Source organism: Dendrobium catenatum, unplaced genomic scaffold, assembly GCF_001605985.2.
Source record: "Dendrobium catenatum unplaced genomic scaffold, ASM160598v2 fragScaff_scaffold_1220, whole genome shotgun sequence".
Lineage (NCBI taxonomy): Eukaryota > Viridiplantae > Streptophyta > Magnoliopsida > Asparagales > Orchidaceae > Dendrobium > Dendrobium catenatum.
In genome coordinates this window covers 542,188-569,139 of record NW_021319682.1, presented here as the reverse complement: position 1 = coordinate 569,139, position 26,952 = coordinate 542,188, and the positions used below count along the sequence as shown (strand labels likewise).

The window sequence follows — 26,952 nt, the reverse complement described above, 5'->3', positions numbered from 1 at the left end:
ATGATGTCATCTTTTAACATCATAAAATTCAAAACATTTATTATTACTGATTTTTCCAGAATATTTTATGGATTTCGCATGTAAAATACATGTAGAAATGAACTTTTTAATATTATTTTCAGTTTTTCTATTTTGTTTACTATAATATTATGTGAGAGATAGATTACTACCCTTTAAAATGATAGAGCATCTATCCTCGCACATCATATAGCGAGCATCTGTGGGCATAAAAGGCTCAAATTTAAAGTTGCATTAAGCTAATAATAACAATAGAAACCCACCCATTGTATGGCATCCAATAGAGAATCATTCATCTCTTAGATGAGTTGGTAATTTCTAAGGAATCACAACAATAGGAAAAAAAAGCAATCGATGCTTTCAACAATGGAAAGCGCCAATGAAGAACAGTCCTTTCATAGGGAAGGATAGGTTACACTTAATCAGAAAGCGACAAGTAAACAATGAGACAGCATTCCAAACATCTTCACTACAAAAACCACAAGAGTTAGTAAGGACTAGTTATGGATACTCTGCAAATGTGTAGATGGCATGCAAAGGGTTGCATGTCTGCAGGAAGAAGACGTGGGAAATTAGGCTTCTCGTACAAGTTCTCAACTGACAGGATAAGTGGTGAAAATAGACCATGTGTCAATATAGAAATCTGACTCAATTGGATATATACAAAGGACACATTGATTTTATCAGGCACATGATAATATTCAAAGACGTGATGTTAGCATGGTAGTCTACATAGAGTCAAATGTTCTTGATAACACCCAAAGATTCTATTAGAGTGTTCTCAAAAATTGCTTACTAATAGCATTGCTTCCTCATGACTCCATAATACATCTTCACATAAATCTCAAGCACTTAACATCAATTAAAGAGCTCAAAGAACCCCCTTTGCATAAAGCAAGAGCAAAAGAAGTTGCTAATGAATTATGTAACAAAATTCGCTTGAGTGACACGTGAAGTCAAATAATCGAATCCATCTATGGCCAAGGTTACATTGATTCTCAAGCTCAAGAAAAGTCTATTCATACTCGTTGTGGCAAACAACCCTTCAAAGACACGAAGTTACTATAAAAGGCTGAAATATGTGAATACCAAAGAGAATATTGTGATGTTCATTCCTCCATCTATTTTGGCCAACCCTCTACCATAATAGAAAAAGGATAATCAAGTGAAAATAGTATAACTAAGTATAAACCAATTGAACTTTACCATTGATGAAGATACACTTAGAAAGCATGACAATCATGCGCACCCGAGTGTTGTAGTTCATTATTGTCATTAATTTTCCTCTCACAATTTTCATGGTCATTATCAGAAGCATAAAAGTTCTTTACGTGGCCCAATCTTGCAAGGGCATCATCTTCTAAGATAAATAATACTAAATTATGCCTCTATCATGATGACTACAACCATCTTATCAATGAATGTTAGCAACTAAAAGCCCTAATCAAGAAGTTAATTTAAGAGGGCATATGAAGTAATTCATGGGTGAGGGACGCCAAAACAAGCAGAATGTCACGTCGAACCAATCGTGAAGTGGTTAGGAGGGTTTTTTTTTGTTGGGGGGAGGGGGAGCAAATGGTTCAAGCTCTTGCCAAAAAATAGTTTTCATAGATTCCCTAGGTTTTTTTATAAGGGGAGTGAGGGGGGAAGCAAGCGGGATTCAAGATCTTGTCAAAATGGTTTGCCTAGATTCTCTAGCGCTTCACTTGTGAGTTGTGTCCTGTTGGAGCAGTCCAGCAATTTTCAGTAACAGGAGGTGGCTCCAGTGGCAGATTTTGGGTGAAGACTCTTCGACAACTTGCAGTTTTTGCACCAGATTCTATCCAACAGATTCCACAATCCAGAAAAGCTAGCAACCTTTGTTCTTGCACTCTTCCCAACATCCAGGACAAAAGTCCAAAGTCTGTAGATAGACTTTTGGAGGAAATGCTAAGAACTTGCCTGATAAAACCTCAAATCTTGCAACCAAAGGAATGATGGAAGAGCCAATTGAGATAGAGGCCCTCACCCTAAGAAATAGGAAAATTAAACTTCAAAGGATTCTTTGACATCACTATTATTGGCGGAACAATCACATTTAACACTAAAACCCTTGGTTCTTCCAACTTCATAGAATTCGAAGATAAAGGCAACAATATGGACGAGGGTAGCAATAAAGCAAGTTTATGATGCCAACATTATAATTTCTAGAATACCCATAAAAGTGATATCGTCCGATGATGTCGTTCAAATAGGAACCTGTTAGACCGGTCCAGCCAGTCCGACGAGACCGGCCCAGACGCTAACAGAGGCGATTTCTCCGCCTCCTGTACGCATCAAATGCACGCATGGCATGTATAAGCTATTTTAGGAAGTTTTTTTGAAGTTAGGAGGAAAATTTGAATTTAGGGATTGTTTAGAGATTTTCTTTTGATTTGAAAGCATTAAATAGTTTGTTTTCCTAGGGTTAGAGCATCTTTAATTTGGCTAAAATTTAAGATCTCTTGAATTTAGGTTTTCTTTTAGGCTCTAGCGGCGTCTAGAGATTTGGGAGAGATCGATCCTCCTCACAAATTGAGGATCAACTATATCTTGCTATTTTTCTGCTTCTATTTCATTAAAAAATACAAATTATCTACTGTTTTCGTGGTTTTGTGCGAATTTTTGTGAAGAAGCTCGTTGTTTTTCGAAGATTGATAGGGAATACTTGAGATTTATAAGTGTTTCCTATCAAATTGGTATCATAGCATGTCAAACGAAGGGGAACTAATGGTCGGAAGGAAAGTGGAAGTTTTGGAGGAAGAACTTTGTCAGCTCAAAAGCAGATTTTGATGAGAAGATTGTTGATTTTCAAAATCAAATTGCATCCGTCAATGAAAGGATGGAGGAAACATTCACCATGGTGGAAGACATGTTGAGGAAATTTCTTGAAGCCAAAATCAAACCGGTGACATCGGAAGCAAAGAAAACTACCGGAAGTAATGGAAGAGATGAGACCCCTAACACGTTTTGGAGAAGAGAAAATTCATAAGTAGAGATCCTGGAGGGAGAATACGGAATGCCTCCTCTAGAACCACTTTCTAGGGAGGAGATGAGCATTGGCGCGCCAGGTAGGGGTGCTGATTTGTAAGTAGAGGGGATGATTTCGATCACCGGGGTGCTGATTTTGAAAGAAGAAGAGGGGATTTTGATGGAGGGTTTGAGTATGATCGCCGAAGGGAAAATCTTGACAATTGGGGAGCACCTCCTCTTCGAGGAATGAGGGGCTATGGAAGATTTTGGGGAAACAAGTGTGACCCAAGAGTGAGGAAACTGAAGATGCCAATCTTTGAGGGGGAGGATGCGCACGGGTGGATCTACAAGGTAGAAAGATATTTCGCCGTCAATGGGTTGACAAAGGAAGGGAGACTGACGACGGCAAGCCTATATTTGAAAGGGAAGGCTTTGTCTTGGTATAAGTGGAGGGACATGTGACGACCCATTCGGAGTTGGAGAAAGTTCAAGGATTGTTTGGTAGAACATTTCCAAACTGGCAGGGGAGGAGACTTCTACGAGCAGTTCTTAGCCTTGACACATGAGGGTTCGGTGATGGAGTACCGAAAGATATTCGAGAATCTTGCCAGCCGATTGGACTGCCTTCTTGAGATAGTGCTAGAGGAAAATTTCATGAAGGGACTGACACCAGAGATCCGGGCAGTGGTTAGAGTAATGAGGCCTCATGACTTGGGAGAGGCTATGGAACTAGCTTAGTTGGTGGAGGATCAGAGGCACCTGGAGAAAGAAACTGAAAGCAATAGTTCAATAGGCTCGTACAGAATGACCAACACCTTTTTGGCACCTAATGAGCCAACACCGGGTACACTTAGGGAGACTTTGAAGGAGAAGACTACCGGAGGAAGACCTGGGGACAACTTCAAGATGCTTACAGAGACTGAATTACAGGAGAAGAGTGCGAAAGGGGCTCTGTTTCAGACGTGACAAGAGGTATACGCCAGGGCACATGTGTAAGGACCGAACTCTTCAGGTTCTTACCATTTGCGATAAAGAAGGAATGGAGGGTGTCATCTTTCCACCTTGCGTACAAGATGGATCTTTGGGAGGGGAGTATTATTAGACCGGTCCATTGGACCGATCCAGCCGGTCCGACAGGACCAGCCCACGTGCTAACAGAGGCAAATTTCTCTGCCTCCTGTAGGCACCGAACGCACGCACAGCGTGCGTAAACTGTTTTAGTATATTTTTTTGAGGGAGTTAGGAGGGAAATATTAATGTAGCTATTGTTTAGATATTTCCTTTTGATTTATATGCATTAAATAGTTTGTTTTCGACTTTTCGTACGGTTAGGGCATCTTGAATTTTGCTGAAATTTGATCTCTTAGATTTAGGGTTTTTTTGGGGGGGGGCTCTAGCGGCATCTAGAGATTTAGGAAAAGATCAATCCTCCTCTCGAATTGAGGATCACATTTCTATTTCATCAAATAATACAAATTATCTACTGTTTTTTGTGGTTTTGTGCTGATTTTTGTGAAGAAGCTCGCTGTTTTCCGAAGATTGATAGGAAATACTTGAGATCTACAAGTGTTTCCTATCAAATTGATATCATAGCATGTCGATCGAAGGGGAACCAATGGCCGGAAGGAAAGCGGAAGTTTTGGAGGGAGAACTTGGGCAACTCAAAGCATATTTTGAGGAGAAGATTGTTGATTTTTAAAATCAAATTGCATCCGTCAACGAAAGGATGGAGGAAAAGCTAGACATGGTGGAAGACATGTTGAGGAAATTTCTTGAAGCCAAAACCAAACTGGTGACATCGAAAGCAAAGGAAACTACCAGCGACAATGGAAGAGATGAGAACCCTAACATGTTTAGGGGAAGGAAAAATCCATAAGTGGAGATCCTGGAAGAAGAATACGGAATGCCTCCTCTAGAACCACTTTCTAGGGAGGAGATAAGCATTGGCGCGCCATGTAGGGGTGCTGAATTTGTAAGGAGGGGATAATTTCGATCGTAGAGGTGCTAATTTTGAAAGAAGAAGAGGGGATTTTGGAGAGAGGATGATGATCACCGGAGGAAAGATCTTGACAATTGGGGAGCACCACCACTTCGAGGAATGGGGGTTATGGAAGATTTTGTGGAAATAGGTGTGGCCCGAGGGTAAGGAAACTGAAGATGTCAATCTTTGGGGGGAAGGATGCGCACGAGTGGATCTACAAGGTAGAAGGATATTTCACCATCAATGGGTTGACAGAGGAGGAGAGACTAACGGTGGCGGGCCTATGTTCAAAAGGGAATGCTTTGTCTTGGTATCAGTGGAGGGACATGCGACAACCCATACGGAGTTAGAGAGAGTTCAAGGACTGTTTGGTATAACATTTTCAAAATGGTATGGGAGGAGACTTCTATGAGCAATTCTTTGCCTTAACACATGAGGGTTCAGTGATGGAGTATCGGGAGATATTCAAGTACCTTAATAGCCGATTAGACTGCCTTCCTGAGATAGTGCTAAAGGAAAATTTCATGAAAGGACTGACACCAGAGATCTGGGCAGCGGTTAGAGTAATGAGGCCTCGTGACTTGAGAGAGGCTATGGAACTAGCTCAGTTGGTGGAGGATTAGAGGCACCTAGAGATAGAAACTGGAGGCAGTAGCTCAGTAGGCTCATACAGGATGACCACCACCTTTTCGGCACCCAAGGAGCCAATACCGTGTACTCTTAGGGGGACTTCAAAGGAGAAGACTACTGAAGGAAAATCTGGGGACAACTTTAAGAAGCTTACAGAGATAGAATTACAGGAGAAGAGAGTGAAGGGGCTCTGTTTCAGATGTGACAAGAGGTATACGCCGGGGTACAGGTGTAAGGACCGAACTCTTCAGGTTCTTACCGTTTGTGATGAAGAAGGAATAGAGGAGAGTGTCGTCTTTCTACCTTGCGGACAAGGTGGATCTATGCGAGGGGAGTATTGTTAGACCGGTGCATCGGACCGATCCAGCCGATCTGACGGGACCAGCCCAAGTGTTATCATCTGCCTCCTGTAGGCACCGAATGCATGCACGGCGTGCGTAAGCTGTTTTAGGAAGTTTTGTTAAAGGAGTTAGGAGGGAAATTGAATGTAGTGATTGTTTAGAGATTTCTTTTTGATTTGTATGCATTAAATAGTTTGTTTTCCTAGGGTTAGGGCATCTTGAATTTGGGCGAAATTTGATCTCTTCGACTTAGATTTTCTTTTGGGCTCTAGCGACGTCTAGAGATTTGGAAGAGATAGATCCCCCTCTCAAATTGAGGATCAACGGTATCTTGCTATTTTTCTGCTTCCATTTCATCAAATAATACAAATTATCTATTATTTTCATGATTTTGTGCAAATTTTTGTGAAGAAGCTAGCTATTTTTTGAAGATTGATAGAAAATGCTTGAGATCTACAAGTGTTTTCTATCAGAACCCTCATGATTTTGCTAGAAGTAGCCACCATTGAGGATTGGGAAGAAGAATCAACTTTCTTCCTTTTCAGGCACAGAGCTATAAGCAACTACATTATCTAGTATTTGATGTCTCACTAACAACATGACATTAAGAGTGAAGAAACAAAGAGCAAAGAAAACTCAATAAGCCAAAGACCTCAAGGCTCATTTCAAATTTAATTCAAGTATAAATTTATTTTGAAATGAGATGAAATAATTAAGGTGGTTCATATTCTTCCACCAAATGATAGAATCAAAGTCGCTAACATGACCTATATTGAGTGTCAAAATTTAAAAAAAAAAACACTATGTACTATGTATCAAAGACATGAAAGATCACCATGTGTCATATTGATCTTAAAATTACAGAATTTATATGATAAATAAGCCAAACGGGATGAGTTTAAGTTAGTTGAGTCAGGTTTGAGTCAAATATTTTACAAGTCAGACACGAACCAAACAACCAACCCAAATTGATAACCCTGTGGCTGATCCTCTATGATTTTGACAGAGAATGCATTTGAGTTTGGTCAAAGACAAAGTGTTTTAGTGTTGCTTATTCTGAGAGATAAGTTTAAGCAAAAATTGAAGTAAAGGCAATGGCTCTTAGGCTTGGTTAATGTTTATGAATCAGAGAGTTGGTTTGAAGAGCCTCAAAACGAGGACCAATTCATGGAAATAGCTCCAAATTTTCCTGAACTATTCTCATAAAATGGTCTTCCATATGAATGAGTTGCCTAGTAGTTACATAATCTTATTGTTCTACTTGCAGAGATCTCTTTCTTTCACTGTTAAGTTTCATGGCTTGAATTATTGTCCCTGGCATCGTTCATGCTCATCACACCTTTTATGATGTTGAATGCAAATCTATCTGTGGGCAACATCAAAATTTTACTATCATTATGTCAGTGGATTACAAAATCTTGATTTTTATACTTGAGGAGATCTAACACCCTTTTGTCATGGTATTTCATGTCTTGGCCTCTTATCATCAATATCGCCAACACCCACCACACCTTTTAGGAGTTAGATCCAAATATGTTCATAGGTGACACCATCACCTTACTATAAATCACAATTCAAGCCTAAAAGATAAAGATCTAGAGAGAGAAGATCTATGAATCACTTAAATTTCAGTTTCAAAAGTATGTGAAAAAAATAATATAAGCATGTGTTGACTTAATCCACTAACCTATTATTTATCAATTTGGTTTAAGATAACATTAAAAAAATTTATGAAACAACAATAAAAACAACAACTTCAATGAAGGACGTAGTAAACAGGATATACAAGGCCAGATGTTATCCCAGAGTTCAATGACTTTTGTCAAATTGTATGTTAAAGGCAAGTTCTCTATAATGTATTATATAAAATTCCATTGGCAAGTTCCTATGATTGATAAGCAAGCATCCTTAATTGGCAGGAAAGTACTCTTGAAAAAGTAGCTGAGATCTTTGTGAAAGCTACTTATAAATTATGTACGACTTCAATATGCTAATCTCTAGACATAAGTTTTCTATGGGAGACCAAAACTTTGAGGCAACTTATGGCTTTGGGTAACTTCAACATTGGTGAATACCAGTTTGATTTTTAGATTGGTAACTTGCTAAATCTGGTTCAAGCTCAGACGGTGACTTGATTCTCTAGACCCAAGCAAGTATGGGAGTTTAGCACGATCATATGCAACTATGAAATTAAGCAAAGTTTCTCCTACCAAATTTTGAGGTTGTTTGGCAACAAGTAGGATTTAACTTTAGTAGGATTTAGTAAATCCTGTAAATTTGAATTTAGTAAATCTTGAGTGCGTTAAATCCTAAAAACTATTTGGCAAGATATTTATTAAATCTCGTTAAATCCTGTGAAACTGTTTGACAAGTAAGTTAGGATTTAAGGTGCTTAGTTCAATAAAAATTCAAATTTAATTAGTATTTTTAAATAAGAATTGCTAATTAATTCTAATTTTAATTACCATCAATAAATTATAATTAGAAATAAAATAATTAGAAGTTGACTCTATCAAATAACATAAGTAATGATTTAATTATTAATGACAAAATTAATTATCTAATTATTCATTTAGATATTGTTCTAATTAATATTTGATTACTAACTACACTGAAAATTATATAATTAATTATTTTATTATTTTTTTGAAATAATTAATTATTTAATTACTACTTATACTATTAATTATTTTAAGTGTTATTTTAATAAAATTTTAATTAATTAGTATACTATAATTATTTATTTATTTATTTAAGTTTTCTCTTGCTAAAAAATTATTAATAGTAATTTATATAGTTAATTCTCTTATTAGTTATTTATATTTTAAATTATATTAATTAAATTAATTAGACTAATTTCTAATTAAGAAAATAAAATTAATTTAATTCTTCCCAATAGCTTAGGAGGCGTCTAGGGTTTGCTTTCACTCTATTTCATCATTGTTGTTCGACATCATTGCTTCATGTGAGGTATTACTTTGCACAAGTTGCTACTTCAGCTCCTTTCTGTGTTGTTGTTCGAGTTTGCTGCAACGATTCTCTTATTCGGCTCCTTCAATGATGTTCTGCTCCTTTCAGATCAGAATTCTTGACATTTCGATGATGTTCTTCATGTTGAATCGAAAATAATGATGGGAACTCACTTGCTATGAAGATAACTATCTTTCTCCCTTTCGCATGCTTCTCGGCCCAATCCCGTAAATCTGTCGAAGTCCAAGATTTAGTAAGTCCAGGATTTATAGCAAAAAGAGTAAATGGAGGATTTATTCCGCCGTGAGATTTACCTAGTGTTCACATGTGAAACCCCTTACGTAAAAAGAAAATAAACTCTTAAACATCAAGGCTCATTTTGGTGTAATTGTTGAAAATTTATTAAGAAACTCTGCAGTTAAGCAGGCTCATCTCTGAGAAATCATAGGATGGGTGACCTCCTGAGAAGTTAGCCAACAGACCAAAATCGTGAGACTCTTAAGCTAAAACGGGCAATATCTCGATAGTTTAGAGCTTGGGTTGTTACAAATGGTATTAGAGCAATACACCTGCCGGAACATAGGAACTAAGTATCATGCAAGACAAAGTTCTACACCATGGGAGCCACCTCTTGAACCTTGTATGGGACAAAGTGCTACGTGGTGGTCACCACTTGAATGTGTAGGGGCCACCTCTAAAATCATATCTATTGGTGGATGATTATGGCATAAAGATACTGACGAGTAACGTACAAAAGCTTGTCACAACCCAATCTGACCAGGACAAGTCCTATCATGTTGAGCTATGACATAACATCCTGTTTGGCAGGATTTAACATAAATCCTACTCAAATCCTACATAAATCCTATTGTCAAACAGCCCCTTCTATATTCCACCACATACCATCAAAAAATTTTCAGACCTATCCATTCATATGAAAATCTAATCTTTACTGCAACCCAGTACGAAATCCAAGCTCTGATTTCAGCAACCTTAAATGAAGAAAAGATGTGGAAGAATAACTCAACCACAAAAGCAAAAAACCAAACTAAGCATAGAGCATCGAGATCAAAGCGGCATGATACAGAATTTCGCATATATTTCCAGCCAATCAACAGAATTCACACAACCATGAATCATCATAATTTAGGAGTGATCAAATGGATGACGTCCACATGAATAGGCATACAACGCAAGATAACCAGCTGACCATGGGAACTTAAATTATTCAAAGAGGACCCAGAGGAGCCATACCTGCAAGTCTACAACTGTGGCAAGCCGCAGGCCTCTTATCCAATCTCCCACAATAAATCTCGAAATAAAGCCCTAGAATCAAGAACGTAAATTCAGTATTCATTCGAGATAATTTAAAAAAGAAAAACATTTAAATTTTCCATCAGGAGATTCGCTCTGGTGAGACCAACCAAAAATTACCAGAAGAAAAAAAGACCTGTTCTCTTCCTATCTCATAATTGTTATGGTAAGCTACGACCGAGCAGAAGAGGTGAATTTAAAGAAGGAATGAATTATGGAATTCATTCCAATGAGTCGCAGATTCGAATCCAAGACCCATTTTTATCCTTTTCTTGTAACCCAATGTCTGCTCGGGCCCTACGCAGATGGAGGAATCAGCTCCCATTAATTTCTGACGAACAATCTGGCGTGGATAATGACTGAGGACGGCTATAATCATAACCCTAGCTCTAGAACTTGGCGAGGTGGATCCAGCTAAGTACCCACTCCCGCGAGAAGCCGTCACCTCGAGGCCCTCGCCTACCCGAGCAATTCTCCGCCATGGAAGACCCGCATGAACGCAGCGAGATCTCGAAGACATCTGGTTTTTTTATGAGGACCGCGGGAGACTATTTGAGTACACATTCCAACTAATAACTGTTTGGAGATTTACATAAATATCATAAATTTTTTATTTATATCTAATATTAAAATTATCACATTTTTTATATATTATTTAATTATCTATATAATAATAAATACATGCATAATAAATATATATTTTATTTTAAACAAATTAAAATTATTAATATTTTTAATATAACTTTGATATTTGAGCATTATATAAATAAATAAAAATTTTGAATGTTATACATAACATTTGAATTTTGTGGTATATATTTAAATCCCTCTAATTTTTTTGTGCTCCAATATTTTTGGGTCAATATATCTCTTTTTTTATTTTCTTAGAGAATTATACTCAAGCTCCTTTCAACTCAAATAGCTTCACTTTTAACAAATAGAAGTTGAAACCCTCATTGAACAATTACTCAAGCTTTCAAACGTAAAAGCTCAATGGCGCTTACTCTTCTAAGCACCTTCTACAAATCAAGTGATGTTTCTCTATAGGAGGCATGAAAACATGATTGAACCATCTTTAAATCTCGATTAGATCACATTTAAATTATCTTTGAACTGTGTATAAACTTCAAACAAAGTTTGAATTATATTTGGATATGGTTCGCATAAGGTTCAATCATAGTTTGAAGATGATTTGATTCGATCATTGTTAAACATGGTTCAATTATTATTAAACTATAGTTTGTTTTATTTTGTCCTCATTCTCTTCTCTGTAATTCATTCATTTGAATTATTTTATTATATGATTTTGGGTTTTAAATTGATCAAAAAAATATAAAAGACGCGATATCTTAATTTCTAGGAAATGTTCACTATGTAACTTTTAGATATTTCATGGGGGCTTTTCATATTTGATGCATACTCAATAAGAAAAGTAAGATAAAAATGCATACAAAATTGATAAATGACTACTAAATTAAGATAATTTAGAATTAGTTATATCCATAGTAAATTGGCATGATATAAATAGATAGTGATAGAGCATGCATAGTTGGCATAACATATATAATTGACATGAAATTATTTAATTGGCTACTTTAATTTGTACATGTGTAATTAAACTAGTTAGTAGGTATAACAGTCAAGTGGTGGCAACAATGAGGGATTGATCTTGAGGTTGTGATTGTGATTCATTGAGTGAGACTAAGGTGTAATAACTCAAATATGTGAAATAATTTTTTTTTGAAAAATATATATGAAAATTCTAAAGAAAAGCGCTTTGGTGCTGATTTGATGAGCACTATTGTGCCAGGCTATGAATAGTATATATATCCTTGCCTCATCCCACTGACTCCTTCATTTGATTGCTTGGCCATGAAAAAATTGAAAGAGGGGAAGAAGAAAGAGGAGATAGAAAAGCTTTTTGATTATATTTGTCGGTTATTTTGTTATAAATTTTTATTCTATTATTTGTAAGTGATTAATCTCTTATTTTTAATATCAGTTATTTTAATTTATACGAATTTAATCTCTCATAAATCTGTCAAAAATATATTATCTCCTTATTTCATAAGCTTTTACTATGTAAGTTTGGATATATATGTTATAGATTTGATCTTTCTGAATAATTTGATATAATTTTATTACATTTTTAAATAAAGTACTGAATGATATTAGATACATGATATGATAACTCCATGTAATACCCTAGTGATCCACATGATTCACTATTTAGGAGTCATAAGAAACTGAAGATTGATTGAGAGTTATAAGGAGTCGGGACGACTGATTCATATGATTTAAGGGGAGTTATAAGGAGTACATTGATTGGGAGTTATAAGGGGAAACTCATTGGAAGTCATAAGTGTAGGAGCAAGATACCCTTAAGATACGCTCATTAAATATCTGAATACTAATACCGACTGCTACAAATATTGTACTGATATTGTGAGTAACACTAATAATATTTACTGTCATTAATATTATTTAACATTATTGATCAAGATATTAATATTATTATTAATTTAGTATTATTGACTATTATCATTACTATGATTGATGATATAATGGATTGAGATACGATGAACTATAGAAGAATAAATTGATACCGATAATCAATATAGACATTGATGCATATATTTCTTAACATAATTTAAAGAATATTATTCTCTTTTTTCTTGCATTGATTTAAGTTGTAAGATTTTAGTTACTTGTTGGGATATATACTCGTTACGTGATTTTACATATTTTTAGAAAAGCGTAAGGATCCTATGATATGAGACTTCGGACAAGAAAAAAATGTAATCATATTTTTTTATGCTATTTATTGGTAAGCTCTGGCTAAATGATAAAGTTGAAAGATAGATGTAATTCTTTCAATATAAATCCTGAAGTGTGATATAAGATGAGGGTTCTGAACCTTGGAGCAATACTGTAACTTAATGTGGGTTGGTCCCAAGTAGGTTTCCATGGTTGGTTAATCTCAAGGAGCTCATTTAGACAACCTTTTAGGAGATTCTAATCCGAACAATTGTTTTCCATATGTATATTTTGAATTGAGTGCAATAAAAGTAGTAAGTATATAATCATGCTCACTTATGCATATATATATACCCACACACACACACACACACCTACATATACATACCCATGCACAAGAAAATGTATATTTTCATATGCACACATAATTAGATGCAAATTCATGCATGCACTCATATACATATAGATATATTCATATACAATGAGGTTTGAACTTCTAATCTGATCCACTTTTGCTTTGTTATCAAGTATATGTATTATTCATATTGTGTATACTAGAATATTCACTGTAGTAGAAAATGAGAGTTTGATGTCTTCATTGCATGAAGATTCAACACATTCATAGATAAAAAATTGTTGCAAAAGACACCAACTTTTTTTGGTTAAAAGCCTGTAAGAAAATCATGTATCCTTGCCTAATTAAAATAATTTTAATGGTGTATATCATTGATTGCTAATAATGCCCTTCCCCATAATTACAAAAAACGTTAACACAGTGTAATAGACATGAACTATAAATAATGGATTTCATGCAGAAAGTTTGAGGAGCTTTAACAATATTAAAGCTATTTTCAAAAAAAAATTTATGATATATTTGATCATTCTCATTTGATGAGAGAAGACCTGTGATGAAGAAGTCCAGCATAAATCTTAATGTTGATATCGGGAGTTAGATTTGATGTCAACACCATGCATCAACTATATTGCCAATGGTATGAATCAATGTTATTGAACTTGGAAAACAAACAAGTTGACGAGGTGTCAATATGAGTATTAATGGTGTGCATCAACTTTATAGAATATGAAATACATCGATGTTACAAGCGATGACAAGTGGTAGAGCCAAAGGGGATCAGCATTTATGTTGATATCAAACTTTTATCTTATAATTAAAGGCGTGCATCATCATATGGGTGATGAAGTCAACAATCATTGATGTGTATGATGATGATATTTTTCAATTTTATCAGTAATGGTAGCTAATAAAGTAAATGGATACCGATGTCTATATTAGCATTATGCATCAACCTTATAGGTAATGGTATAAATCAATATTATTGACATGATGGGTGATAAAATAAATATGTATAGATATTTGTGTAGATAATATGCATCAACCTTATAGGTGATACAGTGCACCAACATTGTTGGTGATGATGGGAAACAAAGTTGATAGATATCTAAACTTATGCTGAAAAAATGCATAAACCTAACAAAATAGTGTGTGTCAATATTATTGATGGTGAAAAGTGATGAACTCAATGGGTGTTGGATGCATTGGTCTTACTAGTGATGGCATGCATTGATGTTGATAGGGATGGCAGAAAACCATAATTAGGCGACAATTGTAGGAAGATCATAACATGCAATGATTGTAAGAAGACTATATTCGCATGATGGGGATAGTAAACTTTAGTCAAGTGATTGTGGTTTGGAGACTATATTCAAGTAGAAACAATCATTATAAGATGGTAGCCGGATGATAGTAATTAGGAGATTGCAATCATATGATGATGCTTAGAAATTTATGGTCAAGTAATGATGGTCATAGGTCTGTAATTGGGAGACAGTGATTGAAAAACTGTAACCTAACAGTGATTATTGGACAATGCTGGTCGAGGAATGAAGGTTATGTGATGGAAATCAGATGACAGTGGATAGGTGATGATCAACATGCAATGATGATTGTTTGCAATGATTGTCAAGGTTGAACATTAGGTGGGTGATGAGGGCGATGGAGTAACTTAAAGAATTATGAAAATAATTTATAGCTCTATTAATCCTGAAATAATGCTTAGGTTTTGTTTGATATAAAAATTATAAAAATCCCCACTTAATATACGCAAGCATATGTGTCAAATCAAATAATATAGTGATAGAGTAGAGTATCGATCCCATGAGGAAGAATGCTTACTTGTAAATACTAGTACTTTCTATTTCAACTATGACAATTATCTTACTCAATTAAAATAAGTTTTAATAGAGATTCAATCACTTAATTTAAAATAAAAAAGTAACTAAATAAAATACTGTTTGGATAAATTATTTTGGATTGATAGAATACAAATACAATATATTTCCTAATGATTCTCTTTTATATTAATGTTATTTAGAATATATGCATCACTGATCGCTCAGTCAAGCGTGCAGAGACAAATGACATATCAAACTCTTTCAATCTTAATACAACTCTAAACTCCCACAATCTATCACCCTATGAAAATCTAAGAAGAGTAAGTAAAATATGTACTGCTAAAACCCTCTCATGATAATTCATCTATATAAATTTGATACATGACAAGCACCATGTATATGCTTACATCATACCAATCTAACATACTTGGTTGTGCAAGCTTTCCTATTCCTAGGCTTTATATTACATCTAATATGAACTATACATATGACCACTATGTATATTAAATGAAGACGTTATATATTCAAAATATTATGAAATTATTAAAGAAGAGAATTTATTAGCACTCCATATTTCATTCACACCATCAATCCAGAATTAGAGAATTTAGCAAGACATGAAGAACAAGTGAAGCAAATTCATTTTCATTAATTACACAAATGAAAGAAAGTACATAAAAAAAGATATCACCGGATGATTCAATGATCTCCTCTACACTCCTCTTTGAACTTACATAATTGCTTCCACAAACATAAACCAAACTCTCTAAATGAATGTATTTAGTATTTCTCTGAATTCTCTTAGTTGTCACTCCTAAGAAAAAATTAGATAAGCACTATAAAGACTGAAATTAAACAAGTGACTGAACTCATCTATTAACATTACAAATAGACTATCTATAGAAAAATATAGAAAATAAATTCTAGAATCGTGGCGCCCATAAAATGAACTAATGTCACATCACTTAAGGGTTTCATCACTTAAGGGTTTCCTCCACTATGATGCTTGCTGACATGGATCCACTATTTAATGAATTAATGCATCGCTTCGATGGTAGATCGTGACCTGAATAATTACAATTGTGACGTCGCAACGTTGCTAACGGTTGAGCGTTGCGATGTCCACGTGACACTTCTTTGACTTAGTGGCACTAGAATTTGGCGTCGTAACATTGTATAGATAGAGGCTAAGCTTTGCGACGCTGACTCCTTTGGCACTACGACGCTAGGATAGTTTGCTTGGCTTTGCAGTGCTGACTCCTCCGATGCAGTAATGATGTCAATTAGAGACTAGGTACCGCCATGTTCATATTTGAGCGCTCTAACGGGGTTAATTGTGGTGTCGTGATGGTATTGTGTTCAACATCGTGACATTGTATCATACTTGAAAATTTTGCCTATTTCATGTATTTTTCTGCACAAATATAACTAAAATAATATGTTTTTATTAATAAATTAACACATAAAATATAAGATTATACTAATCAAATAATTCCTAGCTTAAACTATTACTTGTCCTCAAACAAATAAAAGTTTGTAATTTTTATTAAGTGATTAATCAAAATAAAAAGTGACAATCTAAAATTACAAAAATATAAGATAATAAATCAGTATCTAAAATTAGTAAAAATGAATCAAAACTATACTTCTAGTTTGGAAAAAAATACCAATAGTTAAATTTTAATCAATTATTCTTGTTTTTACCTAATTAGAAATTATAGGTTATAGATGTAATCATTAACTTTTGAATGTTGAAGTGAATAATATAGTTTTAATAATAAAATATGGTTGTAGTTAAAATTGTATTTTCATTAGTTCACCATCCATTACATTAGTTGTTTCTCATATTATCCTTCATAGTTTTTGTATAAGATGTATTTCAAATTTTAAGCTTTTATTGATACTAATTTTTAAATGTACTCATCTTTTTCTTTTAATATTTTTTCTTTCTTTTTCTTTTTTTAAAAACTATTTATAGCTCTTTTTCATTTTTCTTATGTGGAGTATATAATTAATGATTATGAATACTAACTTATGCTTTAGAATTCTCATACAATCTTAATAATTGTAATGTATGAACTTGATGATATTATTATTTTCATATTCAAGTTAGCTATGATTTCAAATTTTAATATATTCATATCTAATTTTCAATACTAATTATTCATTTTATTATTTTTAAAAGTTAAATTCATAAAAATATAGCTTATAAATTCAAATTAGGATAATAGCTCAAATGGTTGAATGAGTTAAATATTAGTTTTTTCATCCTTTTTTTATTTTTTTTATTTTTTTTAGTTTTTTCATCCTAGTTTTTTCATCCTATGAACTTATTCAAACTAGGATTTAGGGTTTTATTATTATCCTAATTTTTCATAACTTTTAATTATCATTTTTATGTGGGTTAATTAAATAATCATAATATGAAAGTAATGGGAGGACAATAATAATTTAAGCATGAAAGGAATTTGCTAATATATAAATAAACACACTACACAAAATTCAGGCATTACTAGTAGTTTTTTCCGACGGTTAATGATAGATTTCCGGTGGTTTTAGGTGTTGTGGCGCCATACCTAAACCACCGGTATTACCGGCGGCTATAGGACCGCCGGTATTACGGGCGGCTATAGGACTGCCGGTAATAGCCACCGATAATAACTGAATTTCATGTAGTGACACATAAACAAATATTACAAACACATGCTTTCATATACATGATAAAGAGCGCATAAAATATATGTTGATATGTCATAACATTTTTAACTTGACATGGTTACAGGAAAACCAGTGCACATGGCACCCAATATTCAATAATGACTCTCAAAGCCAAAATTTTCAATTATGTTCAACTACACAAGCCAATATCTCTCATTACTTTATTCTCTTCTACAAAATGATAAAGTAGAACAACAAAAACACAAACACAATCTTAAGAATTCTTCACTCATCTAATCACATGGTTTCAATCTATAACCATTGACTTTGATGATTTGTAAAGTTTTCTTGTCATGTATCCTGATGGCACCATCAAGAAAAAAATTAATGACAATGAAAAGACCAATCCATCCAAATATAATTTTTTCATGCAAATACTTTCTCTTATAATCAAATAGTAACACATCTTGCCTAGGAAAGAAATCATATAAGAAAACTCTACCACCATGCATCTTCCTTATTTCCGTCATGCACTTCTTATTATTTTCATGCAACTCCTCTTTGAATTCTTTCAACTTAGTAATAATGGCGTAACTTTGTATGTGGAGAAGTGAAAAAGAATCCTCATTCTTAGTTTGATTTTCATCATGAAAACTTTTGATTTTAAAGAGAAGAAAGTATGATACTCACTCAAGAGTAGGTAAGAACTAAAAAGAGAACTTCCCCCTAATAAGTTTTATAGATTTCAGTGGGAGGAAAGTTTGAAAATTTTGAAATTTCAATCATTAAGGCTCGTCGGAGCGCTGTGACTTTCTAAGGTATGGCGCCGCGACACTTCTTTATTCTCTCTCAAAGTTTTTTTTGAAGCATATTAAGCCAAACTTGACTTAAAAGATAGAGTTGCCTCCCCAAAAGTGCTAAGTTTATAGCCTTTAGAATGATTGGATAACTGACTAGACCTAAGATTGGGTAATTTCTCAAGCAGCACTAATTTTATAGCATTTAGTCAAGCTTTGCCCAAATTTTTCATTTGGCTAAGGTGGATGATTACTATTCTTTAATTGGGTCCTATTGGTATCTCTTTCCTTCTTATTAGGATTAAATTCAATATTATTATGAAGAGATACAATGAGTCTACTACTTATAGAAATTACAAGTTGACTTAGTTGAGTTTTCAATTTTTTAATTAAAGCAGCTTGGTTTTGTAATTGATTTCCCAATTGTGTAACCACATATTCTAGTGGTGTTTTTCTAGTTCCATACTGATTTCTTTGATGAAATTCTGGAGGATATGCTGGTTTTTAATTATTCTTAGCTTCATTTTGATTATTCTAATTTGTGCCTTAGTTATTTTGACTGGAATTATATTGATTTTCACCATTATTATTTGACCAACTAAAATTTGAATTTCCTACACCTGGATTATATGTATTTGAATAAGGATTATTTTGCATCCTAATCAAATTTATATTTTCAATCCCTTGGATTTCATTTTCTTCCATTGAGCTTGTATCTTCCAAATGTAAAGATGAATTATAATTTAAGCCTAAAGTGCTCAATTTCCTTAATATTACTGCAACTTATGGAGTCAAAATAAATAAAGAACCATTTTCATAAACTCTAGCCACTCTCTTAGGATTCACCCTATATGCAGGCCACTAAAATTATTTATCATTTTTTTTAATTAAATCATAAGTATCTTCAAAATGCTTTAACATCGAAGAACCTCTAGCTATAACATCAATTATGGTTATAAGGGATCCTCCTAATCCATTGTAAAAATTTTAAATTGTCAACCAAATAGGTAAGGTATGATGAGGGCACTTTCTAAGCATTTCTTTGAATATATCTCAACTCACATAAATAGATTCTCTTTCTAACTAGGTAAAAGAAGTAACATTATTTCTAAGTTTGGCAATCTTATAAGGTGGGAAATACTTTCCTAGAAATTTATGGGCCAACTCATTCCATGTGGTAATAAAACCTGGGGGTTAAAAATTTAACCATACTTTTTTCATGTCTCTTAGAGAAAATGGGAACAAACTAAGTCTAATGACATCATTATTAACACTATTATACTTAAATATATTAAACAAATTTCTAAGAAACTTTCTAAATATAGGTTATGGTTTTTAATGAGAGTTTCCTCAAACTAAAAATTATGTACCATTTGAATGATTATAGGTTTTAATTCAAAATTATTTGCTTAGATGGAAAGTCTATTATACTTTGGTGAATTCCGTCTACTAATTACAAAATCCTTAAGAGGTCTAAAATGACCTAAGTTTTGAACAGGGTAGGTCATTTTAAAAATCTTTTTGGTGGTTTTAATTTAGCAAAGTTTCTCTCAATTTCAGAATAAAAATTTAAACGTGACTTCCATTTATGTCTTGTAAGCATGTAACCACAGATATACAATCAGTAAATTAAAATAAAAGAATATAGTATGATCATACTATATTCTTTTATTTATGGTTCTATCAATTCCTAAATTGTCATGACTAATTATGTAATTGATTCAACAATATAGTAAATTTGTAAATAAAATAAATTCTTCCCCGACAAAAATGCCTAAAGCTTGATGGGGGCGATGGAGTAACATAAAGAATTATAAAAATAATTTAGGGCTCTGTCAATTCCTAAATAATATTTAGGTTTTGTTTGATATAAAAATTATAAAAATCCTACGTAATATACATAAGTATATGTGTCAAATTAAGTAATAAAATGATAGAGTAGAGTATCAGTCCCACGAGGAGGAATGCTTACTTGCAAATACTAGTACTATCTACTTTAACTATAATAATTATCCTACTTAATTAAAATAAGTTTTCATGGAGATTCAAGAACTTAATTTAAAATATAAAAAGTAATTAAATAAAATACTATTTTGTTAATTATGTTTGATAGATGAGATGTAAATACAATATGTTTCATAGTGATTCTTTTTTATATTGACACTATTTAAAGCATATGCATCACCGACTGCTCAGTTAAGCGTGAAGAGATAAAGAACAGATTAAACTCTTTCAATCTCAATAACACTCTAAACTCTTATAGTCTGTCACCCTATGAAAATCTTGGAAGAGTAAGTAAAGCATGTAGTATTAAAACCCCCTCATGATAATTCATCTCTATAAATTTGATACATGATATATACTATGCATATGCTTGCATCATACCAATCCAACATACCTGGTTGTGCCAGCTTTCCTATTCCTAGGCTCTACATTAAACCTGATATTAACTACACATATGACCACTATATGCATTAAATGAATACTTGCTATATTATAAATATTATTAAATTATTGATGAAGAGAATTCATTAGTACTCCATATTTTATTTACACTATCAATCCAAAACTAGAAAATTTAGCCATACATGAAGAATAAGTGAAGCAAATTTATTTTTATTAAATGCATAAATGAAAGAAAATACAATAGTAAAGATATGGATCCACTATGATAAAGATATGATCATATTATCATAGTTTGTCCACCCACTGCGGTGCTTGGTGACATGGACCCACTGTTTAATGAATCAACGCATCGCTTCACTGATAGTTAATGGCCCAAACTGTTACAACTATGGCGTTACGACGTCCACGTGGCACTCCCTTGAGTTAGCGGTGATGGAATTTGGCGTTGCGATGTTGTGCAGATAGAAGCTGGGCTTTGCGGCGCTGATTCCTCTGATGTTGCGGTGCTGGAATAGTTGGCTGGGCTTTGCGGCGCTAATGCCTCTGATGTTGTGGCATTGTGATAGTTGGCTGGGCTTTGCGGCGTTGACTCCTCCGACGTTGAGGCGCTATTAAGTATAAACTAAGCTCCACCATGTCTATATTTGGGCGCTCCATCATTGTCAATGATGGCGCAACAACTGTATTTTGTCCAATGACACGATATTGTAACATACTTGAAAATTTTGACCATTTTTTGTATTTAATTTCCTGCACAAACACAACTAAAACAACACATTTTCACTTACAAATTAACACATAAAACATAATAGTATTTATACTTATCAATGGGTCTCTAGAGTTCATCAAATATTCAAGCTCTCTTTAATTTAGGTCAAGGTTTAGGCTCCCTTTCAAGTGAATAATGGGAGTTTTATTTTATAGTTTATTGTATGCATTTTGATAAATTTTTCCAAAATCTCTAAAACACTCCATCAAATGACCAAAGCTAATTCCTATGGTCATATATTATTATTATTTAATATTTAAGTACCTTAATAACCCCTAAATCAACTGGTATTTAATTCGTCTGGTTAGATTCATCTTATTAAGACACTCGGTTTGACTATAATTATGCAAAATTTATAGATTTTTTTATGCAATTAAACATTATAAAAATTTCCATTATATTTCAAGTGTTTGATTCAAGCTCATTTGGAGTCGAATTGTATCAGTTTTGGTGTCGTTATGTTCATCTCATCGATATGTTTAATATTCTCTTCTCTACTCTCTCCACTATATTATATATAATATATATTATATATATATATAAGAGAGAGGAGAGAGAGAGAGGAGAGAGAGAGGAGAGAGAGAGAGAGAGAGAGAGATGCCAAATTTATGCTTATGCACTCAACTTTAGAGCTATAGAGAGAGTGGGTGTGTGGAAAGGGTGGCTAGAATAGTATTCTCTAAAGCAAATAGTTTGGTAGAGAAGAGAGTGGGTTGCTTTTGCTTCCTTGCTGATGCCATTAATTAAATAAACATGAAACGCAGGTAGGATTCCACCAATTAGTCTTTCACTTTAGCAAGCTAAGTAAGATTCCAATGATCTCAACACCCACCAAGCAGACCAAAATTCCTTGCAAGTGTTGCATTACTGACTAGCTAGGGTTTTTCTAATGAGCGAATTATTATTGATGTGTTGCCTTCTGATAAGTGCTAATTAATATTTTTAGTGTTTTCTTCATATTAATTTCATAATCATTAAAGTTTTTTTTTTTAGATTATCACATATTTAATTGCTTTTCTTCAGTACTAAATATTAAAATATTATAGCACCATAGTAAAATCACTTATTTCCGATTGGAAAAAAATTTACAAGTAAAATGAGCATCGGAAAACAATTTCCGGCGGAAAAAGAATCTACTAGAAAATTTGTCCACAAAATTATAAAAAAAAATCACTTATTGCTAGAAAATTAAAAAAGAAAAAATTAGGGGTGAGTAGGCTGGGAAATTGGCGTGAAGTTGTGGTGGGAGGATTAGAGAAAAATATTGTAGAATAAAACAAAGAGGTTTTATGAAAATTTTATAAACTTATCACTCACCAAGGTGACAAGATATGAAGGCAAACTCCTTTAATGTTGTGGACAACTACCAATAATCCTCCCTTTGAAAATAAAATATTATTTCATATCAAAATTTATTTCTGGCCTTTCTTCATTCTAGGAAATTAATATTTACATAAGTTAATAATAGCTTAAAATTAATGAAGAGAGAGAGAGAGAGAGTAGGCCTTCCAAATGTGTTGCTATGGATGATTTGATGACCCATTGTGTAACTACCCCTTCAAATTATCCTTCCATTTCACAAAAACATATGATATACGTGTTATTTATTGGAACTTTTATTTGGTCCGGTGACCTGACGTAGCTCTACGTTCAGTCACCACTAATATAGCGCCACGTAGCAGGCACACCTTATCTATGATAATATAATCCATCTCAAAGAAAGAATGCTCTCAGACACCTATAAATAATTATTTTATCAACTTGCAAAAAAAAATCTTCTTATAAATTTGGAGATTTATTTATGAAATCCATTATATAATATTAAATGCTCTACATTAAAAATAAGACAAATAAACATATGATGTGATAATTCAAGAATAAGCATTAGTGCCAATTTTTCTAATAATCTTAATGACCCCACACCATATGTTGCAATTTCTAAATTTTGTAGAGGGATTTATCTAAGATTGGATCCAATCAATACATTATCCACAATATTGTATTCTTTGAATATTCTATATTTATTTCTCATTCCAACACATTTTATATTAGTAAATTCTAATTATTGGCTGACATTATCATGAATATTTTAAAAATCTTCATGATAATGTTAGTCAATAATTAGATGAATCTTAAATGCTTCATGAATGATTTTTAAAGAAATAAGATTAAGTCTTCGTTTGGTTATTCTATACATTTTCTAAAAATTAGTTTTAAAATTTTTGACAGAGAAGTTAATATAAGAAAGCTTTTGAAAACAGTATAAAAATATTGTTCTCTAAAAAGCATTTCGGCAAAAGTGGCACTTACAAAACAATTTCTGCCATTTCGAAACTAAAAAGACAAAATTAAGACGTCTCAAATGATACATAAGGCTTTATTTGAAACAGCTTTTTTAGTACTTTCTAAAACAGCTTTTTGATACAAATTTTTTGAACTTGAAAATTATATATTTAAAAACCATTTTGAAAGTAGTAAGAAAGTTGTCATAAACGAAGCTGAATAGTAACTTCTCGAACCTTTTGTTATTTTTTTTCTTCGAGACTGATGAGTTTCACTTTATTGCATTACCGAGTCACTATCAATTTTTTTTTAATCTAAACTTTGTTACCATCAAAGTGAAATATTAGTTCCATAATGCTTCCTAAAAATTTGAGATTAGTGTAAGTGAAATTCACATTATTGATAAATTATTAACTTGCCAATGATTACAATATTGCAATATCAACAGCTTTTATGCTTTGTTAAATTGTTTGAATGTATGTTACATTGCCTCTGATTTAGAACTTCTTATCAGATGTTAATTGTGATCATTTCATTAATAATTTTGAGAAATAAAAACATTAATTCATTATAAATTTATCAAAATTTGAACAAGTTATCAATACAAATTCAACATATTAAACTGTGTAAAGATTGCCTATTCACACATGTGAGATTACTTATACTAAACATTAAGATACTAACAAATTTGCTAGTGATACTTGCATAGCTCAATTCTAACACAAATAAAAAAAAAGAGGTTTTACATGCAAATTATAAAATTCTTATGCATTTATATAGCTAGCACCTAAATATTTATATTTAACTAACACTCATAACTCTAAACCACATAAAAAATATCACTAATATTTACTTATAAAAATTCTCAAAAATATATTTTCATATAGATATATAAACATAAAAAATCATTATTTAGATATGTAAATATATTAAAATTATGGGATATGTATGTAAATCCCCATGAAAATGAAGTACAATGAGCTCAATTCTCCAATGTAATTACTATAGCTTGGCCACTTTAATTTGATGTGTAAAGTAATTGGTCCATTTCTTAATGTTTTTAGAATTTTGGTTAGATCATCAAGAAAGCATGTCTCATTAACTCTATTTGTTAAAGTGCCCCCTTTTTTTTTTGGGACATTTAGGCCATTTAAGGCAAGCTCACACACACAACGCATACACAAAGACTCGAACCCTAGACCTCTTAGTTGGAAGCCTAAGCTCTCAACCAACAGGCCAAGATGAGCTGTGTGTAAGTGCCCCTTTTACAGTTTAGATTTCTTTTGGAATGACTATTTTTACTGCCTATTGAAGCAACTTTTTAGGACAAAAATTATTTTTTTATACTAAAAATCAACTTCAAGAAACAGTAAGAAAGCCATCCGTGATTAATATCTATTCCAAAAATTATTTTTTTATTAGATTTAACTAAAAAATTAACTCTTAATAGAACACAATGAAAAAAAAATTAGGATCAATCTTAAAGCTTATAAATTTATTTGAAATTGAATGTTATATTAATCACTTATATATTTCACTTATCTTAAAATAGATTTTAGATTTTTGAAACCTATTCTCATCACAAAATTGATCAAGATATCTGCATGTAAATTTTTTCCTTGTAAAATTGCGTGTTAAAACATAAAAATACCACACAACTTAGTTAATTGAAGAGAATTGTAGCTACAGATGTACAATTTTCCAGTTGTGCAAGTGAAAGTTGTGTTTTTCAATTGTTTAGCAAATAAAGTGTTGATGATGTTCTCGTCTCCTCGGTCAATGATCGTTAGTGGCTTCTCCTCCAGTCTTGACATAGGAGATAAGCAGGAGTGTAAATAAGTCGAGTAGATCTAAAATTACTCCTAACTTCAGCTTAAACTTGAATGATAATCTGAGTACGAGCTCTAATTTGAGCTCCATTCTACAAGTTCAAGTTAATTCACAAGCATGCTCATATATTATAACAACATGGAATCTTACTTAAATCCTGCCAAAAATAGGATACCAAAAAACCTTTTTGGCTACATCTTGCAACCAAATAACCCCTTAATATGGATTAATTATTCTGTGCGGAAGCTGAATGTTGTACGGAGACCAACCAGAATGCACCACATCACCCCTTCGTTGTGTACTGCGGCTTGGTACCACTGGCGTGGCTGCACCTGATTCGCCTCCGAACGTAGAGCTGCATCCGGCCTTCGCACAGAATAATTTCTCCTTAATATGCCAATAACATGCTAATGCACACATAATATCAAAAAACTAGTACAAGCTTCCATCTTTATAGTAAAGACTAAAAACTAATGCACACATATTAGAACTAAACTAATGCACACATATTAGAACTATAAAAAAGAGCATAGGGTATAATTAGTGTAAGCAGCAATTTTTATACCAAAAACATTGTACATATATAAAAACCCTAACAAAATCATATAAGAAATCCATATTCAAGGATCTCTATAATCATCAACAATATTAGGCAGTTACAGGTAGAAAAAAAAAAAGATCATTAATTCTCTCAGCCCTACAGAAGCTCTTACAATATGAAAAAAGATAGTAAACAAATCAACAGAATCAAAATAAATAGCCTGATCATAAAGAACATAAGATCAGGTATTGTAAGGCTTCAGGTTTTTAAAGAATGGGGCGGCATATATGGTAGCAGAAAAATAAAAAGTACTAGGAACCAAACCTGAGGACCTGTAGGAGATGGAATTGAGGATTTATTAGGACAATTTTCTTACTATTTTTACAGTGCTTTTTTAATACAAAAATTTCTTAAAAACAATGAAAAAAATAGTGGTACAAAAGAACTTCAAAATTGCAATATTTTCCACAAAG

The 26,952-nt window shown here is 33.0% G+C and overlaps 1 protein-coding gene across 5 annotated transcripts in view; it reads right to left on the bottom strand.

Annotated features, from left to right (window-relative positions):
- The window catches only part of LOC110101127 (glutamate dehydrogenase 1, mitochondrial), a 29,644-nt gene extending 18,849 nt beyond the window's left edge, over nt 1-10,795 (bottom strand). For 2 of the 5 annotated variants that reach the window (XM_020828916.2, XM_028699160.1), the window contains exons 1-2: nt 10,366-10,795; nt 10,186-10,257 (exon numbers count right to left, since the gene is read on the bottom strand). The gene's annotated coding sequence lies outside the window, so the exon portion shown is untranslated. Of the gene's footprint in view, nt 1-10,185; nt 10,258-10,355 lie in introns of all 5 variants that reach the window. The other 3 variants (XM_028699163.1, XM_028699161.1, XM_028699162.1) reach the window with 3 other exon arrangements.
- Between the last annotated feature and the right edge of the window lie 16,157 nt (nt 10,796-26,952).